At 34.6% G+C, this 12,036-nt stretch overlaps 1 pseudogene; it reads right to left on the bottom strand.

Annotated features, from left to right (window-relative positions):
• Positions 1–10,589, bottom strand: part of LOC122220737 — a 30,107-nt pseudogene extending 19,518 nt beyond the window's left edge.
• Positions 10,590–12,036: the final 1,447 nt, after the last annotated feature.

The following is a 12,036-nucleotide window of genomic DNA, read 5'->3' as shown; positions in this document are numbered from 1 at the left end:
TGAAAGAATTAACAAAATTGATAAACCACTAGTCAGTTTGATCAAAAAGAAAAAAGGTAAGGGCCTAAATACATAAAATCGAGAATGAAAGAGGAGAGATCACAACCAACACAACAGAAATACAAACAATAATAAGAAACTATTATGAGCAGTTATATGCAAAAAAAATGGGTAATCTGTAAGAAATGGGTAAATTCCTAGAAACATATACACTATCAAAACTGAAACAGGAAGAAATAGAGAATTTGAATACACGCATAACCAGTAAGAAAATTGAATTAGTAATCAAAAATATGCCAAAAAACAACCATCCAGGGCCAGATGGCTTTCCAGAGGAATTCTACCAAACATTGAAGGAAGAGATAACACCTATTTTCTTGAAGCTGTTCCAAAAAATATAAATGGAAGGAAAACTTCCAAACTCTTTCTATGAATCCAGCATTACCTTGATTCCAAAACCAGACAAGAGACCCCACTAAAAAGGAGAACTATAGACCAATTTCCCTGCTGAACATGGATGCAAAAATCCTCAACAAGATATTAGCCAACTGGATCCAACAATACGTTAAAAATATTATTCACCACGACCAAGTGAGATTTATACCTGGGATGCAGGGCTGGTTCAATATCCACAAAACAATTAACATGATTCATCACATCAATAAAAGAAAGGACAAGAACCATATGATCTTCTCAATAGATGCAGAGAAAGCATTTGACAAAATAAAGCATCCTTTCTTGATAAAATCCCTCAATAAAGTAGTGATAGAAGGAGCATATCTCGAGATCATAAAGGTCATATATGAACGACCCAACGCTAATATCATCCTCAATGGGGAAAATCTGAGAGCTTTCCCCCTAAGATCAGGAGCAAGACAGGGATGTTCACTCTCACCACTGTTATTCAACATAGTATTGGAAGTCTTAGCCTCTGCAGTCAGACGACACAAAGAAATAAAAGGCATCCAAATTGGCCAGAGGGAGGTCAGACTTCCACTCTTCACAGATGACATGATACTCTATATGGAGAACCCAAAAGATTCCACTAAAAAACTGCTAGAACTGATTCATAAATTCAGCAAAGTTGCAGCATATAAAATCAATGCACAGAAATCGGTTGCATTCCTATACACCAACAATGAAGCGACAGAAGGAGAAATCAAGGAATTGATCCCATTTACAGTTGCACAAAAAACCATAAAATACCTAGGAATAAATCTCACCAAAGAGGTGATAAATCTATATACTGAAAACTATAGAAAGCTTATGAAAGAAACTGAGGAAGACACAAAAAAATGGAAAAAGATTCCATGCTCCTGGATAGGAAGAACATATTGTTAAAATGTCGATACTACCCAAAGCAATCTACATATTCAATGCAATCCCTATCAAAGTAACACCAGCATTCTTCACAGAGCTAGAAAAAAATAATCCTAAAATTTGTATGGAACCTAAAAAGGCCCCAAATAGCCAAAACAATCTTGAAAAAGAAAACCAAAGCAGGAGGCATCACAATCCCATACTTCAAGCTATACTACAAAGCTGTAATCATCAAGACAGTATGGTACTGGCACAAGAACAGACACTCAGATCGATGTAACAGAATAGAGAACCCAGAAATGGACACACAAACATATGGCCATCTAATCTTTGACAAAGCAGGAGAGAATATCCAACGGAATAAAGACAGTCTCCTCAGCAAGTGGTGCTGGGAAAACTGGACAGCGACATGCAGAAGAATGACCCTGGACCACTTTCTTACACCATACACAAAAATAAACTCAAAATGGACGAAAGACCTCAATGTAAGACAGGAAGCCATCAAAATCCTTGAGGAGAAAGCACGAAAAACCTCTTTGATCTTGCCCGCAGCAACTTCTTACTCAACATGTCTCTGGAGACAAGGGAAACAAAAGCAAAAATGAACTACTGGGACCTCATCAAAATAAAAGGCTTCTGAACAGCGAAGGGAAGGGAGAAGATATTTGCAAAAGACATATCAGATAAAGGGTTAGTTTCCAAAATCTATAAAGAACTTACCAAACTCAACACCCAAAAACCAAATAATCCAGTGAAGAAATGGGCAAAAGACATGAATAGACACTTCTCCAAAGAAGACATCCAAGTGGCCAACCGACACATGAAAAAATGCTCAACATCACTCATCATCTGGGAAATACAAATCAAAGCCACAATGAGATACCACCTTACACCTGTCAGAATAGCCAACATTAACAACTCAGGAAACAATAGATACTGGTGAGGATGCAGAGAAAGAGGATCTCTTTTGCATTGTTGGTGGGAATGTAAGCTGGTGCAGACACTCTGGAAAACAGTATGGAGGTTCCTAAAAAAACTAAAAATAGAACTACCCTATGACCTAGCAATTGTACTACTAGGCATTTATCCACGGGATACAGGGGTGCTGTTTCGAAGGGACACATGCACCCCCATGTTTATAGCAGCACTATCAACAATAGCCAAAGTATGGAAAGAGCCCAATGTCCATCGATGGATGAATGGATAAAGAAGATATAGTGTATATATGTATACAATGGAGTATTTCTCGGCAATCAAAAAGAATGGAATTTTGCCATTTGCAACTACGTGGATGGAACTAGAGGGTATTATGCTAAGTGAAACGAGTCAGTCAGAGAAAGACAAAAATCTTATGACTTCACTCATAAGAGGACTTTAAGAGAAAAACAGTTGAAAAGGGAAGGGAAACAAAAATAATATAAAAATGGGGAGGGAGACAAAAAGGAAGAGACTCTTAAATATGAAGAACAAACTGAGGGTTACTGGAGGGGTCGTGGGAGGGGGGGATGGGCTTAGTGGGTAAGGAGCATTAAGCAATCTACTCCTGAAATCATTATTTCACTATATGCTAACCAAGTTGGATGTAAATTATAAAAAATAAAAAATTAAATTAAAAAAAATGTTTCTGCAAGAGTGGCCAGAAATGTAAAGAGAAAGCAGGTTGTGTGTGTGTGTGTGTGTGTGTGTGTGTGTGTGTGTGCGCGTGTGCGTGTGTGCATGTTCTCACTTGAAGCAAACGAAAAGTAGTGTACATGGCTAGTGTGCTAAACTATACCATGCAGCAAAGTGGCTATAAAATGAAGGAGGGGGTTTGACCGCTTGCCAGATGGGCCTGCACAATAGGTAGTTATCTAGGGAGAGGCAGTATTTACTTTTTCTATTGATGAAACAATCTGAATATTCTCAAATACCAAAAAAAAATCAAGAAGAGAAGAAGGGAATAAAGGTAAAAGTGTGCCAGTAAAGAAATCCCTGGGAAGACAGAAAAGCATTGAATCAGGACAGAAATGAGGAAATTAGATTTTAGTTGCAGGAGAAACTCACCCATTTGTGTATTTTTCCCTTTTCTTTCTTCTGTTGTTTGTTGTTGTTGTTAGTTTTACTTTTTCTTTTCTTTTTTTTAATTTTCTCTTTATTTATTTATTTATTTTGTCTTTTTGAAGAAGTTGATCCAGTTCCTATCTAATGCATTTTATTTTCTCTCTGACATGAGAACAAAGATCATCTGAGAGTGAGGGGATTAAATGGAATTTAACAGGATTGGGAAAGGAGTGAAAGAGCTATCAGGGCAATAGAAAATAAACCACAAAAGGGGACTTAGGATTTCCAGGTGGTGGGGAAGTGTGGTTTGATACCATGGTCTCCAGAATGTAATGAAGAAATGAAGACCCCAATTCCATTGCCTGCACATATGTGAGCAGTGAGTACTGAGAACTAAATTACAGGAGAGATCAGTTCTTTATTTAGTTGCAATATGGTCCTACATTAAACTTTATGTTACTTTTTTTATTATCCACTAAGTATTCACAATATCCAATGACAATATAATCTGAAAGTGGAAAAAAAATTAAACAATAAAAGCTATTTTTATCAGCAAGTATATACATAAATGTCATAAAGTTCCTTTTCACTTTCTAAAAATTCAATTCTCCCCTAACAGCTTGTGCCATTCCTAAATCCTTTTAAAATAGTTGCTATATTTTTTTACTTAGTATTCACTTATAATTATGTGTATATAGAGATATTCACAGACATATCATATATAAAAAGACATCTCGGAAAAGACCAATTTTATCTTCTTATATGTTTAGACACTTTGATATGCATACACTTTCCAGTTTTTCAACAGTCTTTGTTGTAGAATCTTTTTGTATACTCCATGTTTTTTCCAAATATTTTACTATGAGAAAGTTTTGTAATCTTAACATCTGTTCAATTAAAAAAAAAAACTCATGTGTTACAATATGCTGTACCTGTACATCAAAACTACAGTATATAAAAAAGAATTTGCATACTTAGAAACAAATTAGCTGTTCTATTAAACTACTGGAATGTGAAATTTCAACAGGTGATACAAATAATGTCTTGCCATACAAACATTTCTAGAAAACAAAGTATTTACTTCCTCTAACTGCAAGTGAAGGTATTTAGAATGAAGAATAAGAAACAAAGCTTCTAACTGAATTTTCCATTTATAGTCTACAAATTTAAATTTAAATTTTCTGGTAGATAGAATTAGATAAAACTTACAGTAAATAAAAGCAAGGTGTGTTTTTGAGTCTAAAGTTAAGATGAAGGAGCACTTTAACCATTGCAAAGTAACATTGGAAATGCACAAAAACAGAAATAAATGTGTATACAGTAATAGATGATATATAGCAACAAGCATGATCTTCAGAATTAAACTCTTAAAAAAATTTTTTTAATGTTTATTTATTTTTGAGAGAGAGACAGAGTGAGTGGGGGAGGGGTAGTGAGAGAGGGAGACATAGAATCCAAAACAGGCTCCAGGCTCTGAGCCATCAGCACAGAGCTTGAGGCGAGGCTCAAACTTATGAGCCATGAGATCTTGACCTGAGCTGAAGTCAGATGCTCAACCTAGTGAGCCACCCACGCACTCCCAGAATTAAACTCTTGAGATATAGTTTCACTAGAAAGTAAAATAAGTGTTCTTACATTTGGGTTCCCCAAAACAATTTCATAGAACACTTATTTATATGAATAATTTAAGGAACTGTAGAAGACAAATGATATATGTGGCATAAGAATTATGCTTAAAATATTCAAAAAATTTTCCTAAGAGTTCAATATTCAATAATTTGATTCACTAAATGAATCAGTGTCTGTAGGATTTCACAATTGATAACAACAACAAAACAGATCTGAAAGGCAACGTTATATTAAAAACATTCCACATCTATTTTGAAAAATCGGGTCTATCTTTTAATCCAGGTAATTAAAGTCAACTTCTAGATCATAGTGTCCCTCCAAAATATTTTGTTTATTTATTTAATCTGTCATTATCAACTTCTATAATATGGAGCACTATATTCTATGTACCATATGAAAAGATGGAAATACTGAGAATAGTTCTTACCCATATATTGCACTCTAATTCTCTCAGAAACATATACTCTGTAATAAGAAAACAAGTTTCATGGTAGGGATTTGTACATAGGTATTTGTATGGATGTGGGGAGAGGTATTCATAGTAAACTTACACTACAATACCATTTACAGTAAGTCTAAGAGAATTTTCCAGAATAGATTATATTGGCCTGTACTTTTAGATTTAGCCCCCCTGTGGAGATGGAAGTTGAAGGATATAGAACATACAATGCTATAGAGACAGAAAAGTTCTTGATAAGGTATCCTCGGTTAGTTATAAATGCATATGTCTGGAACATTAGAAATGCAGGCGAATGTGAGGAAACTCCATTGACTAGTGATGAACCAATATGAAGTATTAAATTCTGGTTAATTAAATTTTTTAAAGTTTATTTATTTATTTTGAGAGAGAGAGCAATCATGAGTGGGGGAGAGGCAGAAAGAGGGGTAGAGAGAGAATCCCAAGCAGACTCTGCGCTTTGGAGTGAAGCCCAACACAGGCCTTGATCCCACAAAGTGTGAGATCATGACCTGAGTAGAAGTCTAGAGTCAGATACTTAACTGATTGAGCCATTCATGCCCCTCTGGTTTATTAAAAAATTGTTTAAAAATTTAGAACACGAGGGGCGCCTGTGTGGCTCAGTGGTTAAGCATCAGGCTCTTGGTTTCCACTTGGCTCATGATCTCATGGTTTGTGAGTTTGAGCCCCACATCAGGCTCCAGTCTGACAGTGCAGAGCCTGCTTGGAATTCTCTCTCTCCCTCTCTCCCTGCCCCTCCTCCACTCATTCTCATTCTCCCTTTCTCTCAAAAAAAAAAAAAAAAAAAAAAAAAAAAAAGTTAAAAAAATCTAAAAAAACCTAGAGGGTATTTTTTATTTTGAAATAATCATAAATACGCAGGAATCTGCAAACATAGTACAGAGAATCCTGTTGACCTATCTCCATTCTTCCTCTAATAGTGCCATCTCACATAACTATTTCACAAAAAGAAAATAAGGAAATTGATATTGGTAGAATACTGTTAGACTACAGATTATATTCATATATCAACAGCTTTTACACACACTTATTTGAGTTTATGTGTGTGTAATTCTATGAAACTTTCCCACATATTGATTTGGTTTACCACCACCACAACCAAGAAACAGCACTTCATCATCTCAAAGAAACTCCTTTATACTACCTCTTTGTAGTAACACCAACCCTACTCTTCTTAAACTATTTACATTAACAGCTAATCTGTTTTCCATCCCTATGTTGGCTTAAAAACTTGATATAAATGAAATGTATAGTATGCAGCCTTTTGAGACTGGCATTTCTACTCATCCTGGGTCCTTTAAGATCCATGGAGGTGATTGTATGTGTCAACAGTTCATTCCTTTTTACTCCTGTGTAATATTTATGGTATAGATACACCATGGTTTGTTAAACCATTTTAATTGAAGAACAACAGGGTTATTTACAATTTTGGGTTACAAATAAACCTTCCATGAACATCCATGCACAATTTTTGTGTGTGAACATAAGGCTTCATTTCTCTGAGATAAATCCCAGGAACAGGACTGCTAGGCATACAGTAAGTGCATTTTAGTTTTACAAGAGATTGCCCAAATACTGTCTGTTATACCATTATACAGTCTTATCAGCAATTTATGAGAAATTCAATATATCCTTTACCTGGCCAACATTCAGTATTATCATTATCTCATTAACTTAATCTTCCGAATATGCCATGATTTTAATTTTCATTTCCTTAATGCTTAATGATATTGAACATATTCATATGCTTACTTGCTATCAGTATGTTGTCTTTGGTGAAATATCTGCTCACAGTATTTGTCCACTTTTAATTGAATTTCTTGTTTTTTTTCTAAGTTTCAAGTTTTTTAAATATTAAAGATGTTTATTTTCTGTCCTGTAGGTGGTTTGCAAATATTTCCTCCCAGTTGTAGCTTGTTTTTCCATCTTCTCAACAGGGTCTTTCATGGAGCATGCATTTTAAATTTTGATGAAGTGTAACTTATCAATATTTTCTTTTACAGATCATGAGATGCCATGCTTAATATTTGTTGAAATGTCACCCATACTTCACTTAATTGTCTTTGTAAATTTGCAAAAATCCAATTGTGCATACTTGTGTGGGTCTATTTCTGGTTTTTCTGCTCCTTCTTTGATCTCTGTGTCTATCCATTTTCAATACCACACTATCTTGATTGCTGCAGATACCTAGTATTACTAAAATTAGGTAGTTTCCTCTCACACTTTTTTTAAACAATTGTTCTAGGTATTCTAGTATATTTTAATTTCCATGTCAAGTTTAGAATATGTTTATATATTGAAAAAAAAAACAACTTTGCTGGGATTCTAACAGTCATTGTGCCCATCTGAAATATCAGTCTGGGGGACAATTGACATATTAACTATATCAAGTCTCCCAAATCATGAGCACAATATGTGTCTTCCTTTATTAACTTTTTTGGTGATTTTTCTGCATACAAATTCTGTACATGTATTGTTAGATTTACATCTGAGTATTTAATGTCCTTTGAAACAATTTTAAATGGTAAAGTATTTTAAATATTGGTTTCCAAATGTTCATTTTTAGTACATGGAAACACAACTGATTCTTGCATGTTTTTATTATGTTCTGTGACTTTGTTGAATTAGATTATTACTTCTAGATTGTGAGTCCCTCATGATTTTCTATATCAATTGATGTGATCAGTAGCTTATCAGTTTGGTTGATAATATTGATTGGTTTTGAATATTTAAAGAATCTTGCATTTCTGGAATAAATCACACCTGGTCAGGGAGTATAATTATTATATATAATATATTTATTTTCTTTTATATGTTCTAAAGAAAAAAATGTTTTTGAAAAAATATCCCTCAATACAAAAGTTTTCTTAATATTATTTATTACTTAGGAATCTTTAATGTATTTGTTTTAATCAATGAAGTCTTGCTTTCAATATTATTTGTATGAATAGAATTTACTAAGCTTCTCAAAAAGTAGCTAGATATCCTATGTGTTGACATATGTTTTAGAAGTTTGAATACCTTTTATCTATAGTATTTAAAAATGCTCTGTGTGATCCATCCATACGTCTTTTTGTGTTAAATTTAAATAAAAATATGTGATTCCGTATTTAAACTCTTCCTTCTTTAAAGGATTATTAAAATAATTTCCATTTTCTGAGTGTGAGAATGTTTGCTTGCATTTATCAATTAATGATGATGATGATTTTAAATAGTATTCCAATGATTTTTTTTTTTTTTTTTTGGTAACACATTTAGTAGGAGATGCCTAGCTTATGTGTTAGTTAACAGAATCTCCATGTAAGTCAATGGCTAAAGCATTGAAAAAGATTTAGATTATTTTGTTCTAATTATTTTGCTTTTAATATGCAGGCCTATTTGCCAGCAACAAAAGGGTGGTTACTATTGGTAACATAAAATTGGTAGTTCCAATTTATAACATGAGGAAAGCAATGCCCCAAAAAGCTAATTAATTTTCTATTTTATGTTGAAATTTGTAATTAAACCCATGTTTGCCAAACTCACTTTCTACTTTCTGTATTAAAAGAAAAGTATTATAATTCAACTTGTTATAGCACAATTATAACATTTCCTTAGTGTCTCAGAATGATGTAATCATTTTAGGCTGTTGTGTTAGTAATTTATTGCCATAATATTGCTCCGTGAAAAGGCACCACAAAACTGGGTATTTTAAGCAATAATTCACTGTTCTTGATATGTTAAAAATTAGCCTGTGGGAAGGGGTTCTTACTGTAGCTGCTGATCTCCCTTAAGCACTGCTAATGAAGCTAGGTGGCTTTGCCTCTGGGAGTCCTATGGTTCTTGGCTGGGTTACCTCAGCTCTCTTCCATGTGGTATTTATCCTACAGCTACACAGTACTGGCTTACTTTCATGAATAAGACAAAGGTCTAGGAGAAAGTGTATAAAATCCTGTTGAGGCTTAGTTTCAGAAATAACACTGACAAAAAAGTCATCTGGCTATTTCAGATTCAAGGAGTGAAGATATAGACTCTGCTCTTTGATAAGGGAATCTGAAAAGATATACTTAAAATGAATGAATATAGAAATGTGTAGAGAATTTGGGCAATATTCAATCATAGCTGACATAATTATGAGGCAGGGAAACTGAAGGAACCCCATGAGTGAAAAAAAAGCTTTTTGTTTGTTTGTTTTTGTTTTGTTGCTTCCTATCCAGTTTCTATTCTTCCTAGGGCTTGCACTCCAACCCCACTCTACACATGCTTTGAAATACAAATAACATGTTTTCCTTGTAAGGAACAAAGAGATAATGGTATCTTTGGAGGCTTCCAGCACTGTACACAACATCTAAGGTGTGACCAGGCAGGGTCTTCATAAAAGTTCTCTAAGACCACTGACTCCAACCAACTTGACACCAAGTCCCCTGGTTTCAGGGAATTAGTGACTTATGAAGGACACCTGGACCCTCTCCTTATTCTGCCCAATTCATGGATGCCTAAAAGGACATGTGCACCAGACCACAATTGCCAGTAAAAATCCCAGACCTCAAGCAAGACAGACTCATGCTATTTTCCTTTCCAAGACTCTTGGATGCTCTCTCCTTATCCATCACTCTCTCTCCCTCTGTCTCTCCATATATAAATATGTGTATATAAATATATACATACATATGTATGTATATATATATATATACATACATGTATATATATATGTATATATGTATGTATATGTGTGTGTATATATATATGCATATATGTATATGTATGTAAATCTCTGTGAGATTTACAAACTGCTGGTTCACGTTTGATTTCTATCTCGCTTGAAGCCAAGGACCTTCTGGCTAGTTCTTCAGGACCCCCTCTGGGTCCTCAGACCAGCCTGCCTGCATCAATTATACCATATCTCATGTTATTTATTTCCAAATTTCATTTCACACTTAAAATTTAGAGTCATATGCACTCTTGTTAAATAATTAGTCACACTTTTTATCAAAAGCTAAAACTAAGAAAACAGTAAATGTTTTATGACTTTATTTTTATGAATCAGAGAATTGTATAACTTTGTATTTTACTGGAGAAATTGGAATATTTCCATCTATGATTTTTGTGGACTCTTTACCACCACCACCACCACCACCGTCATCATTTTTCTACCCATAATGTACAGGGAAGTCATTTGTTATTTCCCCTAAGAAAATAAACTTTTATCAAGTATCATCAAACATATTTTACCATTATTAATTCTGCTGATCTTTAAGCTGTACCAAAGATAAATAAGACAAAAGAGCCTAGGCATCAGGGACTTCCAAATCTATGTTTGAACCTCAACTTCTTATAGTGTTTTTGTTTTTGTTTTTATGTTTATTTACTTATTTATGTAGAGTGTATGGGAGGGGCAGAGAGAGAGGATGAGAGAGAATCACAAGCAGGCTCTGCTCTGTCAGCGCAGAGACCCATGCAGGGCTTGATTCCATGAACCTTGAGATGATGACCTGAGTCCTGATGTCCAACCAACTGAGCCACCCAGGTACTCCTCTTATACTGGTTTTGATATTGGTAAAGCATTTTTCTGTTTGAGGTTTTTTTGTTTTTTGTTGTTGTTGTTGTTTTTTTTAATGTAGGCTCCATGCCCAGCGCAAAGCTCAATAAGAGACTTGAACTTAAGACCCTGAGATCAAGACCTGAACTGAGATCAAGAGTCCAATCCTTAACCAACAGAGCCACCCAGGTGCCCCTCTCTGTGAGATTTACAAACTGAAGCAATTCTCAATTTTCTGTTTATAATTTTTAAGGGTTGAAATTTAAATATAGGTTCTCCTAATACACATTCTTTGAATACATGTTCTCTGCAGTATTTGAGTTGCATTTATTACTTGTGATTTTTTTGCTTGTTTTCCAATCTGTACTGCACTGCTGGGAAAACTTTGAATCTTTCTTGAATCTACTGAGTATTATGGCAGTTCAAATACAGAGAATGACCTGAAAAGAATTCTCATCTCCAATTGTATTAACAGCTTGCCACTTTTACTGATTAACTGTACATTGCCCAGTATGTGCCAGCTACTTAAGAATTTATATAAATGATAATTTTTTTCCTGTTTTTGTGATGCAAAAAGATGACTTAAACTTGGATTGCTGACATCCATTTCAAAGACAATTATGTTGAAAAGCACATTACCAGCCACCGGACTAGATAGAGTCAGACCACTCCCCTCTGCCTGAGTTTCTTTTGTCTTAGAAAATATGGTTGATTTCAATTACTCATCTTTGGGAACACTTGTCTTTTCTGTTTCCTTCACTTTAAATCACCACTTTTATGTTTTAAACCTTATGATGTTCTTATGTTTTAAATACACCAATAAAGAATGAGCCTGTGAAATCAGAGGCCCCTACCCTTGACCCCAATAAAAACAGAAACCCTGTGCATGAGCTTTCTTGCTTTCTTTCTCTCTTTCTACCCCCACCCCCCACCAGAGAGACTCAGGTGTATTGTGTAATTTCCAGGTCTTGTAAGTAATAAACATTTATTTTTTCGAAGTTTCCTGATGGCTGTTGCTGAAGGGCATCTTGCAAGCAAGCACAGTAGGAAC

Source organism: Panthera leo, chromosome B2 (genome assembly GCF_018350215.1).
Source record: "Panthera leo isolate Ple1 chromosome B2, P.leo_Ple1_pat1.1, whole genome shotgun sequence".
Classification (NCBI taxonomy): Eukaryota; Metazoa; Chordata; class Mammalia; order Carnivora; family Felidae; genus Panthera; species Panthera leo.
Note: the sequence above shows the minus strand (reverse complement) of the source record. Positions and strands in the feature narration are given on the sequence as shown.